The sequence below is a fragment of the Cervus elaphus genome, chromosome 28, assembly GCF_910594005.1.
Source record: "Cervus elaphus chromosome 28, mCerEla1.1, whole genome shotgun sequence".
Taxonomy (NCBI): domain Eukaryota; kingdom Metazoa; phylum Chordata; class Mammalia; order Artiodactyla; family Cervidae; genus Cervus; species Cervus elaphus.
The window spans coordinates 39,447,679-39,464,569 of record NC_057842.1 but is presented as its reverse complement, the minus strand read 5'-3'; positions in this window follow the sequence as shown (position 1 = coordinate 39,464,569).

Below are 16,891 nucleotides of genomic sequence, written 5' to 3'. Positions count from 1 at the left end.
ATTAAATTCATTATCTAAATCTGTTCTAAAAAGAAAATCCCAGGTCTAGATGGCTTTGGTAATGAAAGCTTCCTTTGGAAGCTTTGGAAAGTGAATAAACACTTACAAACCATCTCTGAAGCTGATATGACTGCAATACCCGAACACTAGAAAATAAATCACCAATAAGGAAGATTATTATTCCATGAATACAAAGATGGTCTAACATATGAAATAAATCAATGCAATTTGCCACATTAACACACACAACAATGGAAAAATATAATTTTTTCAGAAATGCAGATGTGGAATTTGACAAAAGACAATATCCATTCATGATAAAAACTCATATCAACTAAAAATAGAGACTGTTCATTATCTGATAAAGAATATCTACAAGTGAAAAACACTGCAGCATACATTATACTTATTGGTAAGTTATTGAACACATTCTCTGTGGAATCAGGAAAGGGACAAGGATGTGCCACATCAACGCTTCCGTTTGACATTGCACTGCATACTTGCAGTGCAATAAGAAAATGAAAGATATGAAGACTAAAGAAGAAATAAGATCAGTGTTATTTGCACTTGGTATGTTTTTAAACACAGAAGACTCTAAAGCTGTGAAAACAGAATACTCAGATTAATAAGTGAATTCCATAAAATGCTGAGTGCAAGGTCAGCCAGCAAAATTCAATCCTATTTCTATGTGCAACAAAAAGTTATCCAAAAACTACTTTTTAAAAATAACATTTAACATATCTTGTAAAACCTTGTTCATTGGAATAAATCTAAGGAAAGATGTATAATATCTCTACACTAAAATTTACAACATATGATTGAGTGGAAATAAATAAAATTTTTAAAATGCAAAGATACACAATGTACAAAATTCAATACTGGAAGATGTCATGTCTGCAAATTGACCTAAAGATTCAGTATGATTTCAATCAAAATCTCAGACATTTGAAGAAAATCAATAAAACCCAAAAGTTATGAAGTATGAGACCGTCACATATAAAAATAAATAAAATAATAAAATAAATAAATAAATAAAATAAAACCAAACATTCTATTCAACAAAAATGTCATAAATAAAATCAAAAGAAAAGACTGCTTCTTGTGAAAAAGAATTCCTGAGAATAAATAAGATGAAAAGCTCAATTTAAAAATGATTCAATAAGTAGTTTACAGATGAATAGCTACAAGTGGGAAAACACTGAAAAAAGATGCAGACTAAATCTTAATTAAATGCAAGTTTAAAAAATTTGCAATAATATATGATTCTCTGCCATTTTATGTATATACATATATAATAACTTAAAAATAGATTATGTTTACTGATAATGATAGTTGGAGTTGTGGGAGAGACACTTCCATATACTATTAATGGAAGTGTAAACTGGGACAACTTTTTAGGAAATATCTATCAAAATTAAGAGTATGGGCCTTCTGACCAACAAAATCTACTGCTACTAAGTCATTGTAGATATGACAACAAAATGATGTTATTTGAATAGCTGACATTATTTATGACCAAAATGCCCAAGAGATTTTAGAGAATGGGGAAAATGTGCAACTCTATGATAGAATACATTTGCTGCTAAAGAAATCAGTGTATTCATGACTTGTTCATAAAATACAGAGCACAGGAAAGATATATATCTCTGAGCATAACATTATCCCTTCTAAAAAATACTAGAAAGTAATATTTATATTTAGTTTTATATTGACATATTCTGGTTTATGTCATTTTCCTTAACATATACATATACTAAAACAAAATCTGTTCATATTGGTTACTTTTCTTAAAAGAGACTAGACATGAAGCCCAGTAGATTTCTAATTATTATTTATAGCTTTCTCTTCCATCTGTCTTTTCTAACCATTTTATGCAGAAGTTTTATAAGTTTGATTAATATTAACAGAGATGATCTGCCTGGTCTCCTTAGAAGATATTTTTTCCTTTTTTTTTTTTTTCTATGCTTCTCTTAAAATAAATGAGCTCCAATAAAGTGTGGTAGACATCTTATTTTTCCTGCTAAGTATAGCTAAATACCAATGACACTGTGAGACAAACCTAAGAGCATTCTGAAGGCAGACTAGCTAGGATACCCAACATCCAAGAAAAGACCCATGGTGTATTCCATGGATTTTCTTTTATAGAGAGATTGGGCACTGAGGAAGCAAGTAACATGAAAATGCCAACCAATGGTTCAGAAAAAAAAACAATAATAATAATAATAGCCTCAGGAAAGCCTGCTCTCTTAGACACAGGACCAGGAAAAGGGCATTCTAGTAAAATAGAAAACTTTTAGACAGTAACTGCTGTACCCTAATGAAATAACACAGAGAAGTGGTTATATTTCCATGTCAGCAAAGGCCAAATAAGGAGATTCAACTTCCACCATTGCCCTGACTGTAAAGGAATACTTCCCTCCCACCAAGCTGATGTCAGAGGTATAATATCAAAGAAGACAGACATGAGAAGACGGAATTTTAATTTCCACTGGGGAATAATGAGGGCTCCCCACTGGCAGTGTCAGTACAGACCTTGAGGGGAGCCATCTACCTCCATCCAGAAGTTAACAAAGTAGCACTTTCTCTCCTTCCTGCAAGGACAATATCAGAGGAAGCCAAGTATGAAACAGGAACTCTGCTTACCTTTCAGTAAGAATAAGTTCTCCCTGACCACAGAGTTAGTGGAAGATCTATGGGGTATAATAACCAGGAATTTCCCTTTGCACAAGGTGGTGTGATTAGAAACCTAACAGAGAGCCTGTACTCTCATCAAAGCTCAGCTATAATGAGGCCTCCTCACCCACTGGGGTACCAACAGAGACCAAGGCAGGGAAATCAGTTACTACACCCTTGGAAGTAACAAGGCAGTATACTCTTTACCTAAAACGTAATGTGAGATATTTAATAAAATCCAAAATCTCATGTCTTATGATATATATATATATATATATATCACTGAACATACCAAGACCAGAAAAATATCAATTTGAATGTGAAAAGATACTAGAAAAGATGTTTGTATCATCTCCATTTTTTGGTATAACAAAACGGAGATGATACAAACATTAGAATTAACCAGCAAAGATTTTAAAGTATCCATCATAAAAAAGCTTCCATGACAACTAAAGGAAACATTTGAAACAAAGGAACTAATAGAAAAATCTTAGCAAAAAATGAAAATACAAAAAAGAATCAAATTGAAATTTTAGAAAGAAAATCCTTAAATTAGAAAAAAAAAAAAAAAGAATAATGGGCTCAACAGCAGAATGGAGGGACAGAAGAAAATCAATTAACTTGATAGTAGAACAAAAGAATTTATCCAATTCGAACAAGAGAAAACAGAGCAGAAAAGATAAATAGAGCTTCAGGGACTCATAGAACTAAAACAAAAGACCGAATATCCATGACTTTAGAGTCCTAGGAGAAGAAAAGAAAGACTGTGGAATTGCAATTCAGAAGTAGAAAAATAATTAGGATGAAAACAAGTTTCTAATCAGAAACAAAAGAGGCCAGAAGGAAGTGACACTACTTTTCAAGTGCTGAAAGAACTGTTAACCCAAATTTCTACATCTAGCAAAATATCCTTTAGGAATGAAGGATTTTTCATCAAGAAATTCTCAGATGAAGGAACACTTAGAGAATTTATCACCAGAAGACCTGCCCTAAAAGAATGGGTAATGGAAGTTCTTGGAAAAAGGAACAAAAGGAAAAAACCTTAAGAAATCTTAGAAAGAATTAGTGAATCTAAATTTCTTAAGTGAATCTTAAGAAAGAATTAGTGAAAAATATAGGTAAATATCACAGACTTCCCTCCTCCTTTTGAGTTTTCTAAATTATGTTAGCTGGTTGAAGCAAAAATCATAGTATTATCTAAGAATATCTACATATTTAAACAAAATTGCCCATGTACCTTTAGCATAAATACTTCAGTCTTGGGCTTCCCTAGAGGCTCATATGGTAAAGAATCTGCCTGCAATGCAGGAGACCCAAGTTTGATGCCTGGGTCAGGAAGATTCCCCTGGAGAAGAGAATGGCTAACCACTTCAGTATTCTTGCTTGGAGAATTCCTTGACAGAAGAGCCTGGAGGTCTACAGTCCATACGGTCGCGAAGAGTCAGACACTACTAAGTAACTAACATAGTATATTTGGCAACAGATTAGATTGGCAGGCACAAGACATACCTTTGTGATCTATAGGACCTATTACATATTGGTTTTATAAACTATGACAAATGCTATATTCTTTTACATTTTTTCTAAAAACAGTGACATAAAATGTTTATTGTGAGTTTCACAAAATTTTTATTTTATTTTGCAAACTATGAAAGGCAATAAAATGCAATAGTATTAAAATTATATTCATTATTAATCTTCCAAAACATTCAAAGGTAATCTATCATGAACTCTATTATGCTGAAGTATTTAAGAAGTACTGAGTTTTGCAATTTTTGTTTAAATGAATCATTAAAAACTTGAAGATTAATGGAAAGGTTAGAGATGTATAGTTATGTGATAAATCAAGTACAGTAAAATGTTAATGCTGTGATCTAGGTGATGGCCATATGACATTCACTGTAAATTTAGGTTTTCTATATATTTGAAATTTTTTTCATAAGAAAGCAGTAAGAGATAAATTTTAACATAAAATCTTCAACTCTCACAGATTTCAGATAAATAAAAGAGGTGTGTTACTTGTGATGTTACTAGGGCTTCCCTGGTGGCTCAGTGGTAAAGAGTCTGCCTACAATGCAGGAGATGCAGGACACTTGGGTTCAGTCCCTGGGTCGGGAAGATCCCCTGGAGGAAAAATGGCTACCCACTCCAGCATTCTTGCCTGGAAAATTCCATGCACAGAGGAGCCTGGTGGGCTACAGTCCATGGGGTCAAGAAGAGCCAGATACAACTAGAGTGACTGAGCGTGCACATGGTGTTTGTTACTAAGCCTATCAGCGTCACAATACAACAGTGGATATTAACCTATAGCAACAACATTATATTCACAAGTAAAATCAAATACAAGTTTCTCCCCTGTATATAAGTATGTGTGTGCATGTGAGCATGTACAAAAACACCTTTTATATGTTTATGAAGATATACATGTTAATAAAATTCAACATAAGACGTAAAACTGAAGGCAAGTTTTTTATTTTGCTGTCTGCTTTTTCAAGATCCTTGGACAGTTTTGTTTAATATTTTCAGCATATGCTAAAAAATCATTTTATACCAAATATCTCAAAGAAACCAAACTCAAATATCTTTCATTTAAAATAAAAGATTTGCTACAAAGCACTTTTTTCCTAGTCAAAAAATTTTAACACCAAATCATTATAATCACACTCATTCTCCAAATATAGTAACTGTGAGCAAAGCTCCCCATTGCCTTATATAGCACTGATGGCAAAATCTGGGTTGTGTTAAATGCATACCTAGCTCAATCCTAAAACCTTTTGATACTCAAAATCCACAAAAATCAACTTCATTTTTCTGGGTCAAGTTATCTCCAAGGCAAAGAGAAATTTATTCAAATTAAAATATCTTTGAAAGTGCTCCTCAGGACATTAGCTTATTTTATAAAGCAATATTCAGAGAGGTAAATGTAAATGAGCCATATGGATTGCATTCCATGCAAAATAACCATACATTGGCAACATAATGGAAAATGGGCTTGGAAAAAATTTTGGAATGTGTTAGGGTACCAATATCAAGGTCTCTTATGATTATGTTTTATGGTTTCAGCTAACAAGCCACAGTTGGAGAGTAGAATTACCACAAACAGCAGGGGTGGCATTTGAGTGGTACATATGCATTGGAAAGGACTCAGCTTGAGGGTCTTAAAATCTGTCAGAATGGGAGAGTAACTTATATTCCAGGACAGTGTTGTTGGTCTGAGGCTTCCTCACTGGACCCTGAAGCCTGGTGAGATTTACCATGTTTGTAGCTTAGTAGAGCTGTTCATCATACCCTTCACTTAACCATTTATTTATTCATTTTACAGCATTTATTTTGGTGTTCTGTGGTATGACAGCATAAGACATAAGACAAAGCATAAGCATAAGACAAAAGCAGAATAGATCTTGATTAAAATCCAGCAGCGCCCACGATGCATAAGTAAGAGATGCTCTCACTGTCACACCTGATGCCGTTGGTGCTACTGTTTTCCTCTATGCCTGACTAACTTCTAGCAGCCAGCACGTGAATCTCTATCAGAGGGCTTTTCCTGGCCATCAAATCCTGCTCTGCCCATGTGCAGTAGGCCAACATGCTGGAAATTAATTCTTCTCAGAAGCAGTCCCAAACCAATCAATGCAGATGGAATAGCATTGAAATCCATGTTCTACAGACTCCATAGTTCCTCACCAGATTGAAGCTCTACCGCCCACAGTGTTGGTCTTTCCTTTCCTATCTCATGTCTCCACTCCCCTATTCGTCTTCCCTGCTATCATGCCACAGATAAGCTACTTGTTCTAGAACCCTTAATACAGTATCTGATTCTGGAAAACACAAATTAAGACAATAGGTATATTAGGATTCTTCATTGACATGGAACTAATGGGATATACAGGTGGTCCTTGAGCAACACTGAATTAATACAGCTTTACTTGTGAGCAAATTTTAAGAAATAAATCTATACTTTAGTACTACATGACCTGTGGTTGGTTGAATCTGTGGATACAGAACTGTGTATACAGAGGGCCATCTGTAAAGCTACATGTGGATTTTCCACTGTGCAGATTGGTGCCCCTAACCCCCACCTTATTCAGGGATCAAATGCATACAGATATATGAGAAGCTTTATTATGAGCATTGGCTCATGTGATTGCAGAGACTGAGACATTAATTTCTTTGTCAATGTTCCATTTGTAAACTGAAGAAGCAGGAGAGTTGGTGGTATAATTCAACCTGAGTTCAATAGCCTAAGGCTTAGCCTAAGCCAATTCTCAATGGACTGGATGATGCCCACCCTCATTGGTGAGCGTGATCTTCTGCACTCAGTCTATGTTTCAAATGCTAATTTCTTCTATAAACATCTTCACAGACACACCCAGAAATAATGTTTACCAGGTATCTGGACATCCCTTAGCCCAGTAAAGTTGAAACAGAAAATTACTCATCACAATAGGTAAAACAGGCATGGAAGCAAATAATCACCAAAAAATACATAGTAAACATATGTTTTAAATGTCAAGGGAATCAAAGGTGGGAGCTACATTCACTTGTTCATTTTTAACAATAACTTATTGGCCACCATTTTTTAGGTTTCTGATTCATTCAAATGTAAACAAGGCAATGAGGCACTGCCCAGATATTTAAAGGCACATAGATTATTAACTGGAGAAAAAGAAACCACTCTTTGCCTAGGAAACAATGCAGTGAGAGTGGAAAGAAGAGGAAAAGAAGGAAAAAGAAGGTATGGAAAGAGGAAATAATGGAGGTAAAAAATATTTCTGTGGGTAGATGATATTTTGTACTATTACTAGTTTTTCCACACAGAAATGTGGAGATTCTGAGCATAGGCAGAGAAATAGAAAGTTGAAAGGCCCACAGTCACACCAAAGGACATGTTGACTTAGGAGTAGCACTTTAGTATGCCAGGAACACAGCGCAGATGTACGAGACTTAAGGAAGGAGGAGCAGGAAAGAGATGTGGTGGTGGGGTTGTGTAGACCCTCTCATCCCACTGAAGAGTGTGGACTTTATCCTACAAACAACAGGAATCTGCTAAGACCCCATGCCCTTTTGATCCAACTGGCATGCCCATCGTTCCTGTGATGGTCTGCAGAAGGCCACTCTGTACAAGCTGTATGTGCGAGTTTGTCTTGGGTGCAATAGTCATCAGAGGACTAATGCAACACTTCTGAATGCATTTGAGAATATAAGCAATTTATTCTATGCTACCTCTGGTTAGGAAACTATCAAGTGTTTAAGCTATGAAGAATCATCATGGGTAATCTGTCCAGTCCCTGGACTTTGCAGAACCAAGACTGAAACACATACATCATATATCCTAGTTCCAATGTAGCACACTAAATTGTTCCTTAATAATATCCCAATCAAAATAATTATTTAAACTATGCTATGTACATTGGTGTCCTGGACACAGAATAACAGGCACTATATTTCAAAGCAGTGTTCACAGGGAAAATAATATAAGCTACATGTTGATCATTGCTTATGTGGGTATAAGTACATAGGAGTTCATTATGCTTTTCTCTCTACTTCAGTGTATGTTTCAAATGATTCACAAAACAAATGGAAAATGAAATAATTCTCAAAGAATAATTGCAATTGGTTATCTGTAGCAGACTCTCTTATGTGCTTCGGTGGTCTGGTGCTCCCTCCCCATCTGTTGCTTATCATGTGCACACCTCTTCAGAGCATGGTCCTTGGTTTACTTTTGGAGTCATCACCCATGACTATGCCTGGGAGACTTGTCCCATCCCAACACATCCCACTCTCGTGGGTGTCCACAGCTAGTGAGTGCTTGATAGGAGAAAGCAGTACAACAGCTCTCTTACTTTTCAGTGGGAAATGCATGTATGCTCAGTTGCTAAGTCATGTCTGGATCTCTGCGACCCTACTGACTATAGTCCACCAGGCTCCTCTGTCCATGGGAATTTTCTATGCAAGAATATTGGAGAGGGATGCCATTTCCTTCTCCAGGGGATCTTCCCAATCCAGGGATCAAACCCACATCTCTGGCTTGGCAGGCAGATTCTTTACCTAGGGAGCCAGGGGAACCACTTGGGAATACCCAATTATTTTCAATAGAGTATATCTATGCTTGCTCCTTGGAAGGCAAGCTACAACAAACCTAGACAGTGCATTGAAAAGCAGAGACATCAACTTTCCAACAAAGGTCTGTATAGTCAAAGCTATGGTTTTTCTAACAGTCATGTGTTTATATGAGAGTTGGACCATGAAGAAGGCTGAGCACCAAAGAACTGATGCTTTCAAATTGCGGTGCTGGAGAAGACTCTTGAGAGTCCCTTGGAAAACACGGAGATCAAATCAGTCAATTCTTAAGGAGATCAACTCTGAATATTCATTGGAAAGACTTATGCTAAAGCTGAAGCTCCAATACTTTGGCCACCTGATGTGAAGAGCCGACTCATTGGAAAAGACCCCAATGCTGGGAAAGATTGAAGGCAGGAGGAGAATAGGGAAACAGAGGTTGAGATGGTTGGATGGCATCACTGACTCAATGGACATGAGTTTGAGCCTACTCTGGGGGATAGTGAAGGTACAAGGAAGACTGATGTGCTGCAGTCCATTGGGGTTGCAAAGAGACACGGATAAGCGACTGAACAACTTATTTACATTTTCTTTCCTTAAAAACATCTTCACATCAGAGTCCCTTCCTTACTGACAAATTTGTATTAGCAAACAAACTTTAATACCAGATATTAGACCCTTAGAACAATAGCCTGCCACGCTTGCCTATCCATGGCCTTTCTCAGGCAAGATTACTAGAGTGGGTTGCCATTTTCTTCTCCAATGAATCTTCCTGACCCAGGGATTAAACCCACGGCTCCTGCCACATCTGCATTGCAGGCAGATGGTTTACCACTGTGCCACCAGGGAAGACTTCCAGTGGGGAACCTCAGGCACAATTCACACAAAAGCTCAGGATCAGGCTGAGGCTAGACTTCTCCTGAGCCCCTATCTTTTCCTTGCTTCTTCCCCTGCTCCACTCTGCTTTCCTCACCACCGTAGAAGATTCTCCTGAGATTACACCCTCAGTAAGTCATCTGCAAAATATTTTTATTTTTAATATTCTGCTTCTAGGGAACTTAGCCTTAAACAGCTTTATTTTGGAATTGAGAAGTAACCTGTCAATTAAAATACCACAAGTAGGAAACAGAAAGCCTGGTTACCAGACTGATTCTGTTTTCTTATTTGTGTCAATCACCTTGTGGATATTAATTTCCTTTGAAAGATAAGCAAAATGACATTTTTCTTGTCTCTCTAGTAGGCTATTATAAGGAACAAAAGAGATTATACATATAAAAGCACTTTTGAAAATGGAAAGTCTTATATGATTACATTACTAAGCTATTTTTATTATCTTCCATAACTTACAAATTGTCTGACATTTAATTATTAACATATTACTAAATTTTACAGACTGAGAAATTATTTTAAGGCATATAAACAGAAACTTGCTGCGATGTGCTATGTAATGGGACTGGCTTTTTTGGGTTAATTTAGGCCTTTCATCTCTTTCTGGCTTTCCCTCTCAAGACACAAGCTAAATAGGAATTGAATTTGAATCTCTGGTGGGCAAGGCATCTGTCATCTTTATGTAGAAGAACAGCATATTTCCATTTTCCTTTCTAGGAGTAAAGAAATGTTTTTAAAATTGGATATTAACATCTCATAAGTTGTATGAAGAAACCAACAGTAACACCAGTTCAGCCTAGCTATGTCAGTGAAAACTGCTAGAGGGTGATATCTTGTGTATGCTGAGTCCTGATGCTTAGAACCTCACTCTTAAAAGAGAGTCACTGAGTCCTCACATTCAAAGACCCATTAATCAGGCATAGAGTTTGGGGAAAGGAAAAAAGTTGTTTACAATTAGTCCTTTTTTTCCTCTCATGTCTTACATGAGTAGTTTTAAAAAGCTATCATAACTTATATGTTTCTCTCTTGAAAGACATATCTTCCATATGTGGCTTTTCTAAAATACATATGGAGTTATCTTAAAATATCTAAAACAAAGTCCAAATTACATGTCCTTCCTCTCTGCTGGTACTTCTGAATGTAAACTTCACTCAAAAGTAATATCTGGTCTTCTTATGTGGCTGGAAACCAGGGCATATTAGTTAAGACATCAATATAGCTTAAAGTAATGACTTGCATCAAATATATAAATATTGTGTTTTGTTCTGTTTTCTATTGTCATTCTTAGCAGCACAGATATATGGTTAAGGAATACAAATAATTTTCTTATGTTTGCCTCCATAGGAACTGATTTCTCAATAGGGACAATTTAAATACCCATGATTCTGAGCATATGGAAAAGAACTTCAAGAGTTCACTGTTTTGAAAATCTGCTGTTCATTTCAAAGTGGCTGTAACTTAAATAAACATTTGATGCTTTGAGCAAGAAGGAAAATTAGCACAGGCAATGGTTAATGATTTCTAGGAGGATGCCTCTAAAAATTATTTGAAAGGTTGCCTATGGGATGTTACTGAATATATGTGATGTGGCAGACTGAAGTGTGTGTGTGTGTGTGTGTGTGTGTGTGTGTGACTTGTGAATGCCTCTCAGTCTCAAAATATTTCATATTTTGACCTGTCTGAGCTTTCCACAACTGAATTTATCTTGAATTACATATTTTTTCCTAAAGAAATTATTGAAACCAATTATTTTATCTGGTTAAGGATGGAATACTTTTTTACTGAAATAAGAGAGTTTTCTTTAGTAAGTAAATGGAAATAGGTAGGAAAAAAAATAAACAGGAAATGAGGTAATAATGTTGCTCCACAGCTGACATGGAGCTACCTGAATAGAGTTAGGCGTGGCCCTTTCAGTGGCCATCTGCACAGACTCATGGTTGAGTACTGACTTCTAAGCAGAGAGAAAGACCTTCCAGACACACACAGTCACAGGCAGCGCTTTCCACTGGCTCCCCTGGCCCCAGTGTACACACCCCACAGGCCTCAAGCCCACATCCATGTGCTAAATAATAAAAAGGAGAGAGGTCTTCACAGGTATCATGCTCGTCTCCAACAAGCTATTGCTTTAAGTGTAAATCTATGGCTGATTCATATCAATGTATGACAAAACCCACTGAAATGTTGTGAAGTAATTAGCCTCCAACTAATAAAAAAATTAAAAAAAAATAAAAAAAAAAAAAATAAAAAAAAAAAATAAAAAAAGAAATACTGTTTCATCAAACAGGGGGCATAAGCCAAGGAACCTTGAGCAAGTCTTTGCTCTTATAGCAGCCCAAGTAGGACACAGGAAAAACAAAAAACAAAAAATCTAAGTAAAAGAACAATAACCTAAAACATACTAACAAATTTAAAACTCTGGGGTTTTTATCTTTGCAGTTGTACTCCTCCCAAATGAAATCATATTGGATCAGGCTAGGAATGTTAGTGCAATTTTAAAATAGAGAAAGATAAATGATACCCCCATGAGATTCTTTAATCAGCATACTTTCCAGCCCTTGGACCCTTTCTATGGTGGACTTGATGTCAATTTTTTGTTAGCTCATTTCCAAATTGAAATTGGACATTTCTGAATGAGATCTGAGATTATTTCATTGGTGATTAGGTAATTCTGTGACAGACTTGTTATCTTAAGTAATACTGGATTGCTACACTACCAAAATATGTTATTTAGCTTTCTCCTAATGATAAAAATATATATATATTAGACTGTTATACTTTATGGATTTTATAAAATCTTAAAAAGTTTCAGACATCTGGTTTTGGTAAGATGAAATAGACATACTTTCCTATTTCTCCTGCTAAATACAACTAAACATCTTGGGCATAGTGTATAAAACAAACATAAGAAAACTCTGAAAGATGGAGCAGAGATTGCAGACCATCTAGGACTGAGTTTCTTGGGGTTTTCTTTTTTTTTTTTCCTCATCTATATCAGACTTGGAGCTAAAGAAGCCTATAACCCAGATACATCAATAGGAGCACGACAGATGAATGAATTTTTAAAAATTTCAACAAAAACTATTCTCTCAACCAAAGGAAATAAAGAGGCAACATAAAATTTTAGACAATAACCCTATTCAACCTAACAACACAGGAAAAACAAAATGTGGCCCCATCCACTCATGTCAACAAAGGCAATATGGTCAGCCTAGATTTCCAATGCTAGACTGCAATGAGGTGACCCAATCCATTTCACCCTGATCACCAAGGTGGTATCAGAGATGGCTAAGTAGGGTGCCAGAATTTTTACCCCATTAGGCATTAATAAGATCACCTGTCCCCCAATAAATGGTGTCAGTAGGGACCATGGGGGCATCAGGACTTTCACTTCCATTCAGTATTAATAAGTCATCCCTCCCTCTTTCTGTTGGGACAATGTAGAAGGAAATCCAGAAGAATCAGGACTCTTGTGACCACTCAGCCCAGGACCTTCACTGCTGCCACGTAAGGAATACCAACCTCACCCGCCACCCCCTCCCAACCAACGATGTAGCTGGTGGCTACATGGGGAGTAGTAATGAGGCATTTCTATGCCTTTTAGCCCGGACAGTATCAAGGGAGGTCTGGTGGGGAGCCAGAAATCTCATACTTCACAGAAGGATAAACACTTTCCCCTTAATATCAGCAAAGGCTGAATGGGGAACCTGAACTTCTGCCCCTATCTGGTAGTGACAAAGCAGAGATCCCCTTCTCCTGGTGGAGTCATGTCAGACAAAATCAGCTAAAATAGAAGGTTTTCATAAGATCCGGGGCCTATCATCATGGTGTCATGAAGTTTTAAGCCTCAATGTAAACAATCACACATCATACCAAGACCAGGAACATCTAAAACTGACTCAAAAATATCAATAGATGCCCACATCAAGGTGATAGTGGTATAAGAATTATTTTATAATAATTTAAAGTAGCCATCATAAAGATATTTTAATAGCAAACATACTTGAAGTAAAGGGAAAAGTGAAATGTCTCAGGAAAGAAATAGAAAATATAAATAAAAACAAAACAGAAACTTTACAGCTAAAAATATAATAACCAAAATAAAATTACTAATTAATGCTCTCAACAGAAGGGCGGAGAGAAGAAAGGAAAGAATCTGTGAACTGAAAGCCAAAGCAGTAGAAATCATGCAGTCTGAACAACAGAGACAAAATAGATTGAAAGATATAGATGTGGAACCTTAGGATACTAGAGGACTATTAAAATGTTTAATGTTTATGTCACTGGAAATTGGACAGAGAAGTGAAAGGGATCCCAAATTTGATTAAACATATAAACATACAAATTCAAGAAACTGAAGAAACCTCAAATAGAATAAACCAAAAGAAATCTACACTATAACACATTTGTACTTCGAAAAGTAAAGACAAACAAAAAAGGAAGCAAAAAACCAAAAACAAAACAATACCTTACTTATAAGAGAAAGCCAATTCAGTGATAATAGATTTCTTATCATAAACCAAAGAGATTAGAGGTAAGTGACACAAACACTTTGCAAGTGTTAAAAGAAAAGAACTTAAATTTATAATCTCATATCCATTAAGAATAAGGGGGAAATAAAAATAAGGGAATATTAAGAATTTTTTTCCAACAAATCTAAACTAAAAGAATGACTAAAGTAAGTTCTTTAAACAGGAAAGGAATGATAAAAGAAGAGTCCATGGAAAATCAGGAAGAAATCACAGAGTAAGGAAAATTATAGGTAAATGAAAACTTTGCTTCTCTTCATAAATTTTCTAAATTATGTTTAATAATTGATACAAAAATTGGAGTACGATCTGATGCAGTTCTAAGTACATGCAATATTTAAGATGTATTCTGAAGACAAAATAATTATTTAAGACAATTGTGTTATACATAGGTAGGAAAAAGGGACACAAAGATACTTTGTGCACCTCATAAACTGAGAAAATGACAAAACCAATAGACTCTATTATTTATATGTAACATTATACACAGAGTAACCACTTAAATAAAGCTACATCTTTTAACTAAGAAAACAATATAGATAAATCAAAACAAGGATCTAAAAAGTTTTCTGACAGCCAATAAGAAAGCAGAGAAATAAAGCAAAAGAAAACTGAGAAATAAAGGAAAGAAAGAGAAAACAAAGATATTTAAGGTCTAACGTGTTAATAATTACAATAAATGTAAATGATCAAAATAGATAACAAGACAGTTTCAAAAACACAGCTTAAACATACATAGTATAAAAAGAACTTACAGGCAAACTAAAGTAAAAAGGGAAAAGAGCTATTGTGTAACTACGAGTCAAAAAAAGCAGGAATAACTATAATAATATTAGATAAAGCAGACTTCAGAGCACAGAAAATTACCAGAAGTAGGGGGGATATTATTTAATAAAAAAATGTCAATCCATCAACAAGACATAACAGTTTTAAACATGTTTGCACCAAAAAAAAAAAAAAAACAGAACTGTAAAATATATGAAGCAAAACCAATAGAACTGAAGGGAGAAACTGATAAATGCACAATTATATTTGGAGAGTTCAACATTTCTGTCAACAATTGGTAGAAAAATCAATAAAGGTATGCAAAAACTCAACACCTTTGTCAACTAGCATAATGTAATCAGCATTTCTAGAGGCTAAGAACAGACAAAGATAGATCTCATTCTTACCACTTCTAATTAACACAGCACTGCAAGTTGTAGCTATTTTAAAAGGCAAGAAATGGAAATAAACAGCAAACAGATGAAAGAGAAAGAAGTAAAATTGTGCATACTTACAGATAACATAATTGTTGCCTTAGCAATTTAGTGTTGCTGAAACAAAGAATCACAGACTGGGTAACTTATAAACAACAGAAATTTATTTCCCACAGTTCTAGATGCTGAAAGTCTGTGATCAAGGTGTCAGCATCGTCAGGTTCTTCTGATTGCCCTCCTCTGGGTTGCAGAATGTCTACTTCTTATTTCTTGTTTTGTTTTTTTGAAGTATGATTGATTCCCAGTATTGTGTTAGTTACAGTTGTACAGCAAAATGATTTGGTTACACAGTTTTTTTAGATTATTCTCTCCATTATAAGTTATTACAAGATATTAAGTACAGTTTCCTGTGTTATAGAGTATACCTTTATTGTTCATGTTACTGAGTTACAGAGTAGATTTTTATTGCTCATTTGGCTGCCCAGGTAGCTCAGTGGTAAAGAATCTGATTGCCATTTTAGGAGACTTGGGTTCGATGTCTGGGTTGGGAAGGTCCCCTGAAGAAGGAAATGTCAACCCACTCCAGTATTCTTGCCTGGGAAATCCCATGGACAGAGGAGCCTGGTGGGCTACAGTCCATGAGGTTGCAAAAGAGTTGGACACAACTTAGCCACTACACAACAATAACAAAATTGCTCATCTATTTTATGTACACTAGTTTTTTAGTCCCATATTCCTAATTTATCCCTCTCTTATCCTTTCCCTTTGGTAAGCATAACTTAGTTTTCTGTATCTGTGAGTCTGTTTCTGTGTTATATACAGATGAATTTGTGTTGACCAAATTAGGTCTGTTGACCTAATTTGTTGTCTAGGTTGTTTTGGCCAACCTAGACAGCATATTAAAAAGCAGAGACATTACTTTGCCAAAAAAGGTCCAGCTAGTCAAAGCTATAGTTTTTCCAGTAGTCACGTATGGATGTAAGAGTTGGACTATAAAGAAAAGTGAGAGCTGAAGAATTGATGCTTTTGAACTGTGGTATTTGAGAAGACTCTTGAGAGTCCCTTGGACTGCAAGGAGACCCACCCACTCAGTCTTCAAGGAAATCAGTCCTGAATAACTATTGGAAGGACTGATGCTGAAGCTGAAATTCCAATACTTTGGCCACCTGATGTGAAGGACTGACTCATTGGAAAAGACCCTGATGCTGGGAAACATTGAAGGCAGGAGAAGGGGAAGACAGAGGAGGAGATGGTTGGATGGCATCACCGACCCTATGGACATGGGTTTCAGCAAGCTCCAAGAGTTGCTGATGGACAGGGAAGCCTGGCATACTATAGTCCATGGGGTCACAGGACAGGAGTGAATGACTGAACTGAAGGTGAATTTGTGTTGTTAGGATTCCATATAAATGATATCATATATTGGTCTTTCTCTGACATAGTTCACTCAATATGATATTCTCCAACAACAATCATGTGGAAATGCAGGTTAAAAATACAATACTCTTTCTACAATAGCTAAAACAATGTTATACTTAGGCCTAC